This window comes from Myodes glareolus, chromosome 21 (assembly GCF_982192425.1).
Source record: "Myodes glareolus chromosome 21, mMyoGla1.1, whole genome shotgun sequence".
Classification (NCBI taxonomy): Eukaryota; Metazoa; Chordata; class Mammalia; order Rodentia; family Cricetidae; genus Myodes; species Myodes glareolus.
In genome coordinates this window covers 26,741,113-26,757,624 of record NC_142046.1, presented here as the reverse complement: position 1 = coordinate 26,757,624, position 16,512 = coordinate 26,741,113, and the positions used below count along the sequence as shown (strand labels likewise).

Genomic DNA, 16,512 nt, shown 5'->3' with positions numbered 1-16,512 from the left:
GACTTGTGGGTTTCTACTTGCAACTTTCAATATTTTTTCTTTGTTCTGTATATACAGTGTTTTGACCATGATGATGTATGATTGAGTATTTTTTAAATTTATTTATTTATTTATTTAAAATTTCTACCATCCCTCCCTCTCCCCCTCGCTCTCTAGTCCTAAGAGAAATCAGGGTGCCCTGCCTTGTGGGAAGTCCAAGCCCCCTGCCTCCATCCTAGGAAGGTGAGCATTGAGTATTTTTTTTTAATCTTCTGTAGTCGATATTCTTCATCCTTCTTGTATCTTTATGGGTTTTTCCTTAGTTTCAGGAAGTTGTCTTTTATTATTTTGCTAAATATCTGGTCTATGCTATTGACCAAAATCAATTTCCCCTTATCTATGTCTATAATTTGAATAATTGATCTTTTGTTGTGGGTGGTTCTTATTTTCTTTTCAAAATATTTGTTTGTTTTAAAGCAATTTTTAAACTTAAAAATATTTTGGTCGTATTATTTCCCAATCCCAAATTTTTCTAGTTTCTTTCTCCATTCCTACCCACCCAACTTAATTTTTTTTCAAAAAAACCAAAAATAAAAAAACAAAAAAGCAGAGAATACAACAACTAAATCCCTCAAAAGCCATAAAAAATAAAACAATACACCAAAAGAACAAAACTCTCCTGCGAGAGAAGAGAGCTGCTTATTGTTGATTCCCGGCTGCTTAACCCTGAAATGATCACACAGAAACTGTATTAATTAAATCACTGCTTGGCCCATTAGCTCCTGTTTCTTATTGGCTAACTCTTACATATTAATTTAACCAATTTCTATTAGTCTGTATATGACTATGTGGCTGTGGCTCACCAGCTAAAGTTTCTGTATCTGTCTCCATTGGGGCTACATGGCTTCTCTCTGATGATGCCCTTCTTTCTCCCATCATTCAGTTTAGTTTTCCCGGACTAGCTAAGTTCTGCCCTGCTATAAGTCCAAAGCAGTTTCTTTATTCATTAATGGTAATCGCAGCATACAGAGGGAATTCCCACATCACCTACCCTTTTCTGTTTAAATAAAAAAGGAAGGTTTTAACTTTAACAGTAAAATTACATATTAAAAAAAGTATCAAGCAATAATTAGAGTTATAATATTTATATCTATTTTATCTTTTATCATAACTAAGGAAAACTATAACTATAAATTCTTCAACTCCATCAAAGACTCCAGAAGGATACAATATTACCTAAGGAAACAGGAAGTGCATTATAAGCAACTTCCAAAACTCTAGAATTGACAGAGACATCTAACTGCCTGAACAGTTATCCAAAGTTCTTCTGTACTGTTGAGGCATCCATTATCAGTCTATAGGTCCATAGTATTCAGTAGACGTTTCCATGAAGTTGGAAATGTCAAAGACAGTTCTGCCTATATTAGCTATTTGTCAGCAACTTGCTTCTGTGCTCTGCAGAACGTCTGGCAGATTCTTTCATGAAGCAGAAACCGCAAAAGATTGTCTCACTTTTAGACATTTTCAGCAGTCATTTCTCTGTGGGTCCTGTATGTCCAATTTATCAAGCAGTCCAAGGTGTCTTAGTCCATCAAAGCACATTAGTCTGGAAGTATCCACAGGTTCTCATCCTCTGTGGAAACAGAAAAAAAGAACCTTTTTTTCCAAAGCGACATATTCTTAGACTCAAATCTGAAGTCAAGATATCGTCATGATGATTTAACTTAGCAGAACACACAATGAAATGTCTCTCTGTACTTAGCTTCACAGTCAATTCAAAGAAAACACAATTATATGCATAATCAAGACTTTCTGTTTATTATCCATCTTTATGTGGCTTGTTTTTACTCTATTACTTTTTAATATATTATATTTATTGTTTTAGCTTTACTTCTCTAATCTATGACTGTCTGTACTCTGTCTCTTTAAAGACTTTACTTTTTAAAACTCTATTGCTTCTTTTTGTAACTATCTGTACTCTTTTTCTTCTTTCTCTCTCCTACACTGTGACCCATTTAGAGGTCTTTTATGTCTGAATCTGTCATATTGTGTATCTGTAATTTTTTAAGTGCTTCCTTAATAACTTAAGCTATGGCATTACTAGGGTATAAATGTTACCTCCTGCTTTTCCACACAGTCCAATATGGTGGAAGTCCATTAGTGCCTGAGATTGCTGGGTGAGAGCCATCCTTACCACCTCAACTCTGATAACCAGTTGACCCATGCTGCCACCAAGTAACTTACAGTATGCTATCTACAAACCCCATTAAATGTTTGATAGTCAAACCTCCCAAAAGAACCAGAGCCATTCATGCTGGTGAGTCAGAAACTCACCTATTTTTAAAGGAAGTCATGCATTTTTTACTGCATCCCATAGCACCTTACTTGCAAGTCCATCTAGAAAAACAAACGTGGCTACCAAGAAACTCTGATACACTTTTTTTTGTGTCTAGAATTTCTTTCCAAGCACTCTCAGGTTTTAAGTGGATTTTAGTTTGCCATGTTGGTACCAATTTGTAGGAGGAGAGAGCTGCTTGTTGGGTCCCAGTCACTTAGCCCTGAAATAATTAGACAGAAACTATATTAATTAAATCACTGTTTGGCCCATTAGCTCTAGCTCCTTATTGACTAACTCTCACATATTAATTTAACCCATTTCTATTAATCTGTGTATAGTCACATGGTTGTGGCTTACTGGCTTATGTTCTAGCATCTGTGGGTCTACATGGCATCTCTCTGACTCCTCCCTTCTTTCTCCCAGTATTTAGTTTAGTTTTCCTGGCCAAGCTGATTTCTGCCCTGCTAAATGTCCAAAGCAGTTTCTTTATTCATTAATAGTAATCTCAGCATACAGAGGGAAAGCCCGCATCACTCCTCACCAAACTGTAACCAAATAAAAGCATACAGAACACCTGTGGATTCCATTATATATTGGCCAACTACTCATGAACCTATGGCCTGCCCTGGAGTGATTGATATCAGTGTCATTCCACAGGAGAACACTGATTTTTGCACTCCCAGTAAATATGAATGACAGTTCAATTATTAACCTTTACCCAAGAGGTAGGTTTCCATTCAGTCATTGATTTTTAAATATAAGAGAACACAATAAAATAAGATAAAAACAAACAAAAACTAAAACATAGAAGTTGAACAAGACAAACCAAGAGAAGGACTAAGAATCAGAGACTCACTCATTTGCATGCCCAGGAAACCCATGAAAATACTAAGCTGGAAGATATAAGATCAGTTCAAGGACCCACTAAAGACCTGACAGACCCTGTGCATGTTGCTTTATGTGCATTAATATGAGCTTTAATCATATTGATTTAGAGGGACTATTTTTTCTTTTCTTTGGAATTCTCTGCCCCCTCCAATTGTTACCCTTTCTTCTTTCTCTTTCTCTAGGTTATTTGATCTCTGAGAGGTGGTATTTGAAGGAGACATTGCAGTTGGGGCTGAATGTTCTAAGGTCCCTCAGTTACTGTATAATATCTAACTGCTGGTATCCATCTGCTTCCATTTGCTGCAGGAAGAATCTCCTCTGATGATGGCTCTACAAGGGGTTGATCTATGAGTATAGCAGAATGTCACTAGAAGTCATTTTGTCACTATCTTTTTCTTTTTTTTAGATCTTAAAGGAGGGATCTTTAGGAAGAATGTTTTAGTTATAGTGACAGTATTGGAGGTGAAATTTATAAAGAGAAAGATGATTTTCTCTCTCTATTTTCCTTTCTTTTCTACTTTCAATCAATCAGAGGTGATCATCTTTTTCTGAGTATGTAAATCTACATTTATTCAATTGTGCCACCACAAGCAGTGTGGCCAAGTGACCATGCATAGAGCCTTATGAAACTATGACACAAAGTAATCATTTCCATTTAAAAGAAATCTCATATAAAAGCAGGTAGTAAGAGGATAAGAGCCAAGGGGAGGTGGAGGGTACCAGGAAAACATCTTTTAAATCAAAATGGGCAAATCTCATATGGAACTCACAGAGACTGAAGCAGCATGCACAGGACCTATATTAGAGGTACAGGTACATTAGAGATCTAAACTACAGCTCAACAGAGTAAAAATAAATCGAAGGATATTCATCTCAATCTGTTGCAAAACAGTATTGAGATTCAAGTCTGTCTGGTTGTTTGTGGAGTCCTGGTGGGATCTGACTAAAACAATTCTGTGCATGATATTTGAAGAGGCTCTTTAGAATATGTATGATATGGAAGCTAAATTTTCTGGTACATATTTTGAAAAAATATGTAACAGGCCAACTTGATAGTAACAGAAGATGGTAATTCAACCAAAGGGAAGAAAAAAATTGAACAGAACCTGGCATCTGTCTCCTACTATGGCTGTGTGGCTTCTCCTGACTTGCCTACTTTCCCCCAGCATTCAGTTTAGTTTTCCCACCTAGCTCTATTCTGCCCTGCTATAGGATCAAAGAAGCTTAAAAATTAACAAAACACACTCACGGTATTTAGAGGGGAATCCCACACCAAGATTGTAAATTTCAAGTTCTGTGGAATTGGCCTACCAGCACCATGCACAGAACTTAATGGGTTTTAACTCTGAAGCATGTCTGTGGGGAATTTTCTGTTGCTTAAGAAGTCTTTTCCAGTGCTACTTTAACCTTTAAAATAATGACATAAGACTCACACTTGCTCCGGGTTCATAAGTTACATATTAATATCTTCCTGGAAAACCTTCCAAAGTAACACATGAAATATATTATTACCTCTGCTAACAATGATGGGAGATGACATGCTTCTGAGCATGTCTGAGTTCCCCAAAGGTTCCTAGCAATCGGTAATGATTGAAAAAGAAGTTCTTTAGGCTGTCAGACTATAAGACTAACTGTAGATATGTATGTTAGTGGAATTTGAATTATTATAGTTCCTTAATCTCACACCATAATGTTACACAGCTATTTAAAGGAATACCAATTCTACTCACACACTAATCTGTCTTTGTTTATGTTGTGATCATCTTAGGAAGTACTTAAAGTAGAATTTTTGTTCAAATATCATAGTTACATAGTGCTTTGTTATGGTTTGTGTGGAGAGTATGATATTTTGTCACACTATGGAAGAAAAGAAAGGATTTAGTGCCTCTGAGTACCAGCTATGGCTGCAGTATAGTCCATAGACTGTAAAAACAAAATATTTAGCAAAATTCTTATTGCTATAGTAAAATGCCTTACATAATTATCTTTAAAAAGGGAAGCTATATTTTGTGTCATAATTTCATAAGAAACAGTTCATGATCACTTGTCCGATTAGTTATTTCTATATGCTCCCATTTCCTAATGTGGAAATATCAATGCTTAAGTGAAATCCTTCACATGACTGTTGATAACACATATGAAATAACCAATACTAAGAATTAAATATTGTTTTGCACATAGTCAAGAAATATTGATGGTTATCAGCACTGTTATAAATTAAACTGTATGGTCAAGCTACTACATGTTTGTTTAATGATGAAATATCCATGTATGTGCATGCATCATAGGTGAACCACAGTTGCACAAGATTTAAAATATGACATTAGTGAACTTTAGTATTTGTGTTATTATAAATGTGGAAGCACAATAAGTGAAGGAAAAGGAAAATTATATTTACACATTGTATTTGATTGTTAAATATATTTATATACTAATATTTTACTCTAGAAATTATAGAGTATGTTTAATAGACACTGCTTCTAGAAATACTCTTTGTTTCTTAAGTGAATCTTTATCCTCCAGCTGTCTATTTATTCATTAGTACTTGTTTATGATTGTCTCACAAATTTGGGACACTATGCTAGTCATAGAACATCTTCTTTAAGCCAAATAATTACTCTTATATATTTATAAATATAGAGTATAATGAAGATATATATTAAAATCCATCCTAACATTAGAACTTAATTTGAAAATTTATTATGAATAAATGTCAGCAAGTAAAAACTGTTTCCCCTTTTAAAGTGTTTGTTTATCTTTCTATTCAATGAATACTTATTAGAATAAGCTACTTGAGAGTCATGGAGTTATTCAGTGGTTTAGAAAGGAGAGTTGGTAAGATATCAAATTAAAATCCTGAGGATCCTGGAAATGAGTCAGGGACCACATGTAAATAATCACAACTTAAGTGTTAGGAAGACAGTAATCACTAGATCACACCCCAAGTGTTTCGGAAATTCCAAAGAGGAGGGATAATTATCTATGGACAGCAGAGGCTATAATTGATGTCTTAGTAGGAATAAAGTCATATGTTTATAGTAAATGTAGTTTTCAAACACATTTTGCAATAAAAAATTCACATTAGTTTGTAAATATCTTCTATTAAGCAATATCATTTTGTCAATTGCAAATGTAAGTGTGCATATTATGTTTTATATAAGACTGTTCCATTAATACTTATAACATTTGGAATATTCTTGTGACAAAATGTAAGATATAAATAGAATATGTGTGCAAATTAAAGTACAATAGAAGCCTAAAGGAAAAGGCCTTCAATGGTTACATTACAAATATTATTATGGATAATATCTACATGAAACAATAACAAAATGATAAACTTATTAATGTCTTTTATCTGAGTAGTTTTCGAATATTTTTTAAAATAAAAAAAACCAATAAGTTTCAATTGATAATACTTGCCACCAATGAAAAGTTTGAACTTCAAACTTAAAATGAACATTTAGAAACTTTTATTTGACATTGGATTCTGTCAGCTTCATGATTTTTAACAATTTTCCTGTTGAGACCATCAAAATATGATCTTACTGTAATGTGTAAAGAAATGTATCAAAATTTGTAATGACTTTGTAAACCATGAGTATTTTCCAAATCATCAATCTATTATTATCAAATAATGTTTGAATTAAATGTGCATTCACAAGGGTTTAAATCGTGGATGCTAGTAAATTACAGAATGAAAGGCATATGTGCCTTGTTCATATGTCAAAGTGAAGTCAAGATGACATGAGTCAATTTTTGAAATTATATCAAATTGTACTACCAAATTATATGCAAAAACCCTGAAATATTCTTTCTTTTTTAAGTTCCCATCTTTAAACATAAGTTTAATCAGTTTTCAACATTTTACAAACTAAACAATTTTTGCAATATTAAAACTCAAATTTTATTTTCTTATATTATGTAGCAAAGAAATTATAAAATAGTATCTGTATGCTTTCCATCTTAAGATAATATTTTACTCATGTAAAAATTTCATGTGTATATATGTATATAATGTGTTTTTATAACCCAGAACCCTAATAGTTCTTCTAAGGCACCTCATAAAATCTCTCCACAAAATTGATGTTTTTGGGGAAGTAATAACCTACTGAGTCTAAATTGTGCCATCCATACGCACACATGGGTGTGGAGCTATCCAGTGTGATCATACAAAGAAAACTGATACTCTGACCACAATGTGTCATCAAGTGTCAATAACTCCTTAGCAAGGGGTAAGACCTTACGAAACCTCCCTCATCCATGCTGGAATTTGTGACAAGCTTGATCTCGTGAAGAACTTGTGGAGGGAATCACAGATACTATGAGTTCATGTATGCAATAATAATGTCATTTTCAATAGGCAGTATTTCATAACACTTCCCCCAACCCCCAACCATATACTCTTTCTGTGCCCTTTCTCACGATCTTCCCCGCACCTGAGAGCAGGAGAGAGAACTTGATATAAACGTCCTACCCATGGGCTGAGTGTTCACGTTCATTTATTTTCAGCAATTTGAACAGTTATGCGTCTCTGCATGAAGCATCAGAAACTGGCAAAAGAAAGCTCTCTGTGGAATGTTGAGAGCAGCACAAATCTATGTTTACAAACGTAAATGTTGAGAAAGCATATTGACACAAGGCTATTTAGAAAAATAATAGCACACTCTCTGCTGGTTAGCTTTGCTAGCACCACAGGGTGTATGCTGGCATTTAGTGGGGATAAAGGCAGCACTAGTCTTACCCAGTGCTGGACACTGCATGCTATAATACTGGTCTGTCAGACAAAACATATCCATTGATGATGTAGTATAATGATTGATGTGAAGATAATCATCTGCTGTGTGGTTGAATTTGAGGCCTTCCCCACAGAAGAGAATTTATACCTGGTTCTATAACCTGGTAATAAACCCATGGTGTGGGAGGTCATAGGCCCTAGGGCAGTATCTATTGTTCTTACTATTTTAATAGTAGTTACTGTCTATAAACCTATATATGTACACCGGCTTACAGTATATGTTTAACTGCCAGTCTAAATCCATGAAAAATATCTTATGAATCCATTTTGGGTTTTAATTTATAATCGATTCATTTCATATAAACAAACATTTCTTCAGGTATTTATCACTTTTCTACTGTGAAAGTAGAGTAGTGTCAACAATTTTTGCCATTATTATTAAACTAGAAGTTGATACCATTTATAAGAACTCAGTAGTGACAGGTGCAAGGCCAGTGATGTTTTCACCTTCTTCAAAGGCTGTCTTTAACCATCAATTTAAGACAACCGAGATTCACCTGGAAAGAGAGTTTCAATGAGAGACTGTTGTCCTGAGTTGGCCTGTGAGTTTGCCTGTGGGGAAATTGCCTTAATTAAACTGATTGGGTATATGCAAGTGGAGGATTTGAGCTGAGCACAGACAAGCAAGCAAATGAGCATACATGAATTTATTTATCTCCACATTATAAATACATGATTTGGCACTGGCTGTTTTAAGTTATTGATTCATTAACTTCCCTGATAACATGGACTATTATCTGAATTGTAAACCGAAATGAACCTTTTCTCTTCTAAATTGCTTTTTTGGTAGTATGTTTTTATCTTGGTGAGTAAAATGAAACTAGACCCTGATCTTGAAGTTCTGTGAGACTATGCCCTTCTAGCCTTTTCTTGGGGTACTTTATGGTCCCTAAGACTATAGAATGTCAATCTAGCCAACATTGTAGAAGATGCACTGTTCCTCCCATCCTCTCTAGCTTCAACTCACCTACATCAGCAGACCACATTTGTACCACAGTACCCAGACTTGCTCCAAGTATGTCAGGTTCCTATGAGGATGCTGTGTATCAGCCATGTGCCTGTCGTGTAGCACTTATTCTTTCTTATGGCTACTAGTTTCAACTTGACATTCACAAAGGTTCCTCTTTACTTTCCGTGAGCTTTGTTTAATTCAGGAAATCTCAAAAAAGTTCTCTAGTATCCAGCAAGCTTCTACTTGGACTGTCTTCTATAAACTTTAAACACGTTGTGATTCCTCTTTTGGGGACTATTCTTTAGTCCTACTGACGGTTTTTCCTCAGAGTTACTTCCTGTGATCATTTACATTAATTTCTTCTTACTTAAATTATTGTTTAGTTTCTGACTGGACTCATAAAACTCAATAATTTCTGCATCAGCAAGAAGTGGTAGAATTGGGGGAGGGATGGGGTGGAAGAGCAATGAAAGAGATACCTTGATTCAGAGAGCCATTATGGGGTTAAGAAAAAACCTGGTGCTAGGGAAATTCCCAGGCATCCACAACAATGACCCCAGCTAAGGTGGCTAGCAAAAGTGGAGAGGGTGCCTGATCTGGCTTCCCCTATAATCAGATTTGTGAATACCCCAAATATCATCATAGACTGTTTATTCCATAACTGATGAAACCAGATGCAGATATCCACAACCAAGCACTAGGCTGAACTCTGGGAATTCAGCCAAAGAATGGGAGGAGGGAATATATAAGCAAGGGAGGTCAAGATCATGAAGGGGAAATCTATAGAAACAACTTAACCAAGCTCGTGGTAACTCAACCAAGCTCTAGACTGACAGCTGTGGAGCCTCCAAGGGACCGAATTAGGCCCTCTACATGTGGGAGATAGTTGTGTAACATGGTCTATCTGAGAGACACCTGGCATCAATTCCAGGATCTATCCCTGGTGCATGAACTAGTTTTTTTGGAGTCCATTCCCTATGGTGGGATGTCATGCTCAGTCTTAATGCACTGGGGTGTGGCTTGGCCCTCCCTCAACTTAATGGATCAGGCTTGTTAACTCTCCATGGGAGCTCTTCCCCTTTGGGAGCAGTGGGTAGGGAGTGGTTTGGGTGGGAGACTAGAGGGGTGGAAGGAGGAGCTAAAGGAGAGGTAAGAGGGAAAACTATGGATGGAATTTAAAATCATTTAATAAAATAAAATAATTTAAAAAATAATACAAAATAAAAAAGAAGTAGTAATTTGAATGTAATTGTTGCCCTAGAGTCAGGGAGTGATACCATTAGGAGATGTGGCCTTGTTGGAGTAGGTGTACCCTTGTTGTCGACAGTATGTCTCATTTTACTTCATGCTGTCTGCAGATCAAGATGTAGAACTCTCAGTGATTTCTCCAGCACCATGTCTGCCTGCATGTAGCTGTTTGCCACCATGAGAATAATGTACTAAACTTCTGAAACTGTAAGCCAGCCCCAATTAATAAGTGCTGTGGTCATGGTGTCTCTTCATACCAAAGACAGTTTTAGAACAAAAAAAAAAAAGAAATTGAAGAGTGGCTGCTGCAGTGATGATAGCAGACCCAGGAAATGACCACCACTGCAAAGAGACACAGGGACAGCAGGACATCTGAAGTCCCTACTCTACAGTAAATCCACCCCATCCAATAAAGGCCTGAAGAATCAATTGTTATCTAAAAAAGGGGAAGGGAGAAATCCCCTTTTGGTTTGTAGGTTTTAGAAATCTCTTCATTTTATTTTTGTGAATTTGTTTAATAAAACTTGCATGGATTGTAGAAGATTCTTGAAAGAGGTGTTAATTTTTTGCCTTAAATCTGGCACATACAGGTTAGTGGCTCAAAATCTGCATCATCATCTCATATCTATATAATGGCAATGACATCTGGTTATGTTGTTCCTAACAAACATATGTGTGGAAGTCTAATACATCATGGGTGTTGCTAAGATATTAAAATAATGTCATTTCTTCACTCAAATCCACTGTTTCTGGTAGAGGTAAAAAAAAAAAAACCAGATCTCCAAAATTGGCTTAAGATTTTCTGCACGATCTGCCTTCATTGCCTCTATTTCAGCATCATTTGGTACTTCACTGTGACACCATCTGTTCCAGCATACTGGCCTCCTTGAAAACAAGAGGTATGATATATGTCACTGTTCTAACACTGGATGGCTAGATTCTTATATTTTTCTTACTACAGAAAGACACTAATTATTGTGTAAGTATTTATTGTGGGAGAAAGAACAGTGTGAGCTGGAATGACCAGAGAAAGTAAGATTGTTCCTAAGACCAAGCTTCTTCTGATAATCCCTACATCTGTCTCAAAGTATGAACATTTGCTAGGAGAGATGCTAGAGTTCCTTCCACTTTAAAATATTATTCCCCAAACCATGTCAGAAATAAATCATAAATGTGAACTCAGGGATTGAGTTGAATCATTCAGCAAACTAATTAAGCTCTTGCTACCTTTAAGATAGTTTTTCTGGCTATTGCACAACCAAGATGATGAAATGATGGTCCCTCTCACTTGTTTATGAAACAACATAAAATATAGTGGAATATGTTATTTTTATAGTGGCATACTGCACATATTGAAACTATTTCTTCCATTTTAAATCTATAGTGTATAAAATGCATAAAAACTTGTTAATATAGTTGTATCTAAGAACAAAGTTAAAGCATGTCTTAGTAATGACAAATGTGTGAAATGGGTTTGGATAAAGTACTTTCAAACAGAATTTACCGCAACAGCAATAGGCTAAATGCCCGCATACAATGTCAGAGTCACATCCAGGAACATACCTAAGAAAATTCTGTTTCCTTGGCACTCCAAAAAATACACAGTAACAAATAACCAACAATTTTGGGAAAAATCAGCTCTGTGAAAAACAGAGAGTAAAATTATAATGAAGGTACAAAAACTTCAGAGCAATCAGAATTGAACAGCCAACTAGAAATGCATTTTAGAAAACAGAGAACAGACTGGAGTCTGAATCTCACTCTCATATATATCTAAAGGGGCATGCAAGGAAAAGCCATGTATGAGGAAGAAGACCTAGAAATTTGGAGAGATCTGTGACATTTATAGCTGGGATAGTGTTCAGAGAACATTAAGTATTTGCCCCTGTGTTTTGGTAAATATGGGGCTTTTGTTGATGAGAATACACAAATGATGAAGGCGTGGGCATTGATAAGGAACATCAAAATGACGGGAATCTCTGGAAGACAGAACTGAAACAGAAAACAGCGAGGAGACAAGAAGTATAGAAAGTTTGAATTAATCTGATATAAAATGCTAGGTCTGTGGGCTCATCAGTTCTCTTCATGACATACTTAGTTTCAACAAGAATTGTTCTATGACTCTTAAAATGAGAGTAGGAAATTACAGGAGAAAGTCTATGTGCAGGAAAGAGCAATGGATTCAATTATGAGTCCTATAATTTTAAAAAATACCCCAGGTTTTAAGAATCTTAGCTTTATGTATTTTGATCATATTATGCTTATATATTTTAAACTGGTTAGTTGACAAAAAACATCTACAGAAGTTTGAACAAAAGGCTCATGTTTGTTATGCATTTTCAAGCTATTGGGTGTATGTATCATTCTTCCTCAATCTCAAAATCTATTATGGAACATCTTTAAACATGAAGATGGACCAGAAGTGTTTGCATGAACATGAATTTTTTAATGTGCTCAGTTAGAGATAGATTATTAGTCATCAAAAGCGATTAACAGGGAGTGAAGTAGATGAAGCCATTAAACAAAAATGAAGAAGATCAGAAAAAAAATCTACATAGAAAGCAAACATTGAAAGATTGTTATTAGACTTGGGGTTCACTCTTCAGCAGATAGTCTATGACCTTGTTTGCAGAGGTTTCAATAAAGGTTTAAAGAAACTGGGAGGAAGTGCCAATTGGACACTGGAATAATTTAAATTCTAAGTAGTGATGGAGAGTTAAACACAAATGACATCTGATGCATTCAACTGGACCTGGAAAACTGGACACCATAGCTGATGAAGCAAGAGATCTATTTAAGGAAATTTCTGGGCAAACATTCAAAATTTCATTTACTTTCTAGTAGCTACGTATTATATGGTGAAAACAAATGAAGGAGCCACAGAGGATCTTATTTAATTTGGGGAAGAATATAAATATAGTATTACAGAGTTAAGATTTCCTGGCTTTAAAAAGAATACCTAATTTCCAATGAATGAATGTGTGTACATTGAGCAAACATCAAGACAGAGTAAAATTATGGTGTTGGAGAATTGTCTGTATTTTGTCAATCATGTTTTAAATAAACGCTGATTGACCAGGCAGGAAGTATAAGCCAGAAAACCAGACAGGAAATAGAGGTGATGCAATGAGAACAGGTAAATTCTGGGAAGGAGGAAGCTGATTCCTCCTACTCCTGCCCAGATCACAGAAGAAGCAAGATGTGATCTGCCACAGCTGGAAAAGGTACTGAGCCATATGGCAAAAATAGATAAGGATAATGGGTTAATATAAGTAACAAGAGCTAATAAGAAGCCTGACCTAATGGGCAAATCAACTTTATAACTTATAGAGATCTCTGTGTGATTTTCTTTGGGGCTAAACAGCTGTGGTGACGAGGTAGGACAGAAAACCCCCAACAAGCCAACCCCTCAAGATATAAAACTCAACAAACATAAAAGTGGAAACATCTGTGAGGTAAAGAGAGAAAGGAACTGTGGAGTGGAAGCAATGTTGTACTGCAGTGTAGATGTCACCCTGTGGAGTGAGGGAAAAGATACAAAGACAGGCATAGACTCATTTGTTACCACCATGTATTAGAGTAGTTTGTGAAATTATAACTGTTCTATGGGAATCAAGACTGAACTGTAAACAGTTCATTCTGAAACTGCTGTCAACATCTATCTTTCAATTCTCCCTGTCTATAATTTTCTTAGACATCATAGCCCAGTGCAATCCTGATGGAGGAGGGTTATCTGTCTATTGTGTTATTTTTATTGGTCAATAAAGAGACTGCCTTGGCCCCTTGATAGGACAGAAAATTAGGTAGGCGGAATAAACAGAACAGAATGCTGGGAAGAGGGCAATGAGGCAGATGCCATGGAGCCAGCCACCAGGTCAGACATGCTGAATCTTTTCCGGTAAGCCACTACCTCGTGGTGCTACCATGAGATTATTAGAAATAGGTTAATATCAAGATATGAGAGTTAGTCAGTAACTAACTCTCTAGAGAAAATGGGCCAGGCAATGTTTAAATGAATATGACTTGTGTGTTATTATTTCTGGGACTAAGCTAGCTGTGTGGGAGCCGGGTGAGGCGAAAAGCAGGCCTGCCCGTAGCTCCTTTCTACACAATCCCTTCAGAGATTTATACTTTTGTTCAGCTATCAACTCTACCATGGTTCCCATGGTCTTCTTGCCTGGGGCAAGTTGGGGAAACCCCCCACCCACCCCCCCCACCCCCCCACCCCCGGTGCCTCATAGCAACTTATTATAGAGCAGTTAGTGAAGACAATGCTGTCCTTCCTGTGCTATTTCTTTCAATCTCAGCTTTCCTTTGCCTGGTCTTGGTGGTTGACAAAGCACTAAATCTTTGCTTTACAGGAAATAATGGAACCCATAGCAATCATACCATTTTCCAGTCAAGATTTCTGCCTCTGTTAATTTCATTACGAGGAAACAAACGTTAAAAATGCCAACAAGTATAACAGCTATCAATAAAATATTTGTCTAGTTAACAATGGATACACTTTATCATAGGGCACCACAGAAACTGCTTCTTCGCCTGGAGTCGCTCCTCCCGGTGCTTTTGTGCTTCCTTGGTCTTAGACCTGCGAGCCTCAGCCTGGTCAGCCAGGAGCTTCTTGCGGGCCTTGTCTGCCTTCAGCTTGTGGATGTGCTCCATGAGAATCCGCTTGTTTTTGAAGACATTTCCTTTGACCTTCAGGTACAGGCTGTGATACATATGGCGGTCAATCTTCTTGGATTCACGGTATCTCCTGAGGAGCCGGCGCAGGATCCGCATCCTTCTCATCCAGGTCACCTTCTCAGGCATTCGGGCATTGGCAGTACCCTTCCGCTTTCCTATGCCCATATGCCTGCCCTTCCGACGAGCCAAAGTGTTTTTCCGGCATCGAGCCCGGGAATGGACAGTCACAGGCTTCCGGATGATCAGCTCATCTTTGATCAGCTTCCGTATCTGCTGACGGGAGTTGGAATTGGCGATTTCATTGGTCTCCTTGGGGTCCAACCAGACCTTCTTTTTACCACAGGGCAGGACGCTAGAGGCAAGCCTCTTCTGTAGCCTGAGCATACTCATGGCTGCACACGCAGCAGCGAAAGGAAAGAGCTTGCTGGCCGCGGGCTCCTCCCATTCGTAAAGTATTTATTTTCATCCACAGTAAATTCACCATTCAGTCCTCAAACATCTGCTCCTTTGCTTTTTAAACTTTCTTTTATCTTTTTTTATTTTTTTATTAAAATTTCCACCTCCTCTCATTTCCCTCCCCTTCCCCCCACTTCCCCTCTCCCTCCCTCTACAGAACAAAGAGCAGTCAGGGTTTCCTGCCCTGTGGGAAGTCCAAGGTCCTCCCTGCTCCATCCAGGTCTAGGAAGGTGACCATCAAAACAGACTAGGCTCCCACAAATCCAATCCATGCAGTAGAATAAAAACCCAGTGCCATTGTCCTTGGCTTCTCAGTCAGTCCTCATTGTCAGCAACATTCAGAGAGTCTGGTTTGACCACATGCTCCATCAGTTCCAGTCCAGGTGGTCTTGGTGAGCTCGCATTACATCAGCCCCATCGTCTAGAAGAGACAATGGGAAGTAGTCTACAACACATGGGCACAGGAGACCACTTCCTATGTATAACCCCAGTAGCACAGACAATAAGGGCAACATTGAATAAATGGGACCTCCTGAAACTGAGATGCTTCTGTAAAGCAAAGGATACTGTCATTAAGACAAAAAGGCAACCTACTGATTGGGAGAAGATCTTCACCAACCCCTCAACAGACAAAGGTCTGATCTCCAAAATATATAAAGAACTCAAGAAACTAGACTTGCATGGGGGGTGGGGGCGTTGTTGGAAGGGGAGAGGGTTAGAGAGAAGGGAGTAGGGGAGGAATGGGGAAAGCTCAGGGGACTGGGATGGGGGGAGGGAGGGAGGATGGATATGGGATCAGGGAAGTATATATCTCAACTAAGGGAGTCATTTTAGGGTTTACAAGAGACTTGATTATAAAGGGGACCCCAGGTCCAAGGAGAGATCCCCAGATTGTTCTCTGGACAGAGGAGAGGGTGCCTGAATAGGCCTTGGCCCATAACCATACTGATGAATATTTTGTATATCACCATATAACCTTCATCTGGCGATGGTTGGAGATAGAGACAGAGACCCACATTGGAACACTGGACTTAACTCCCTAGGTCCAAAGGAGAAGCAGAAGGAAAGAGAACATGAGCAAACAAGGCAAGACCAGAGGGAAGCTTCACCCGTTGATGGATGGAGATTGAGACAGAGACCCACATTGGAGCACTGGACTGAGCCCCCAAG

At 37.5% G+C, this 16,512-nt stretch overlaps 1 pseudogene; it reads right to left on the bottom strand.

Moving 5' to 3' along the window:
* Positions 1-14,691: 14,691 nt before the first annotated feature.
* LOC148118703 (large ribosomal subunit protein eL19 pseudogene) lies at positions 14,692-15,291 on the bottom strand (annotated as a pseudogene).
* Positions 15,292-16,512: the final 1,221 nt, after the last annotated feature.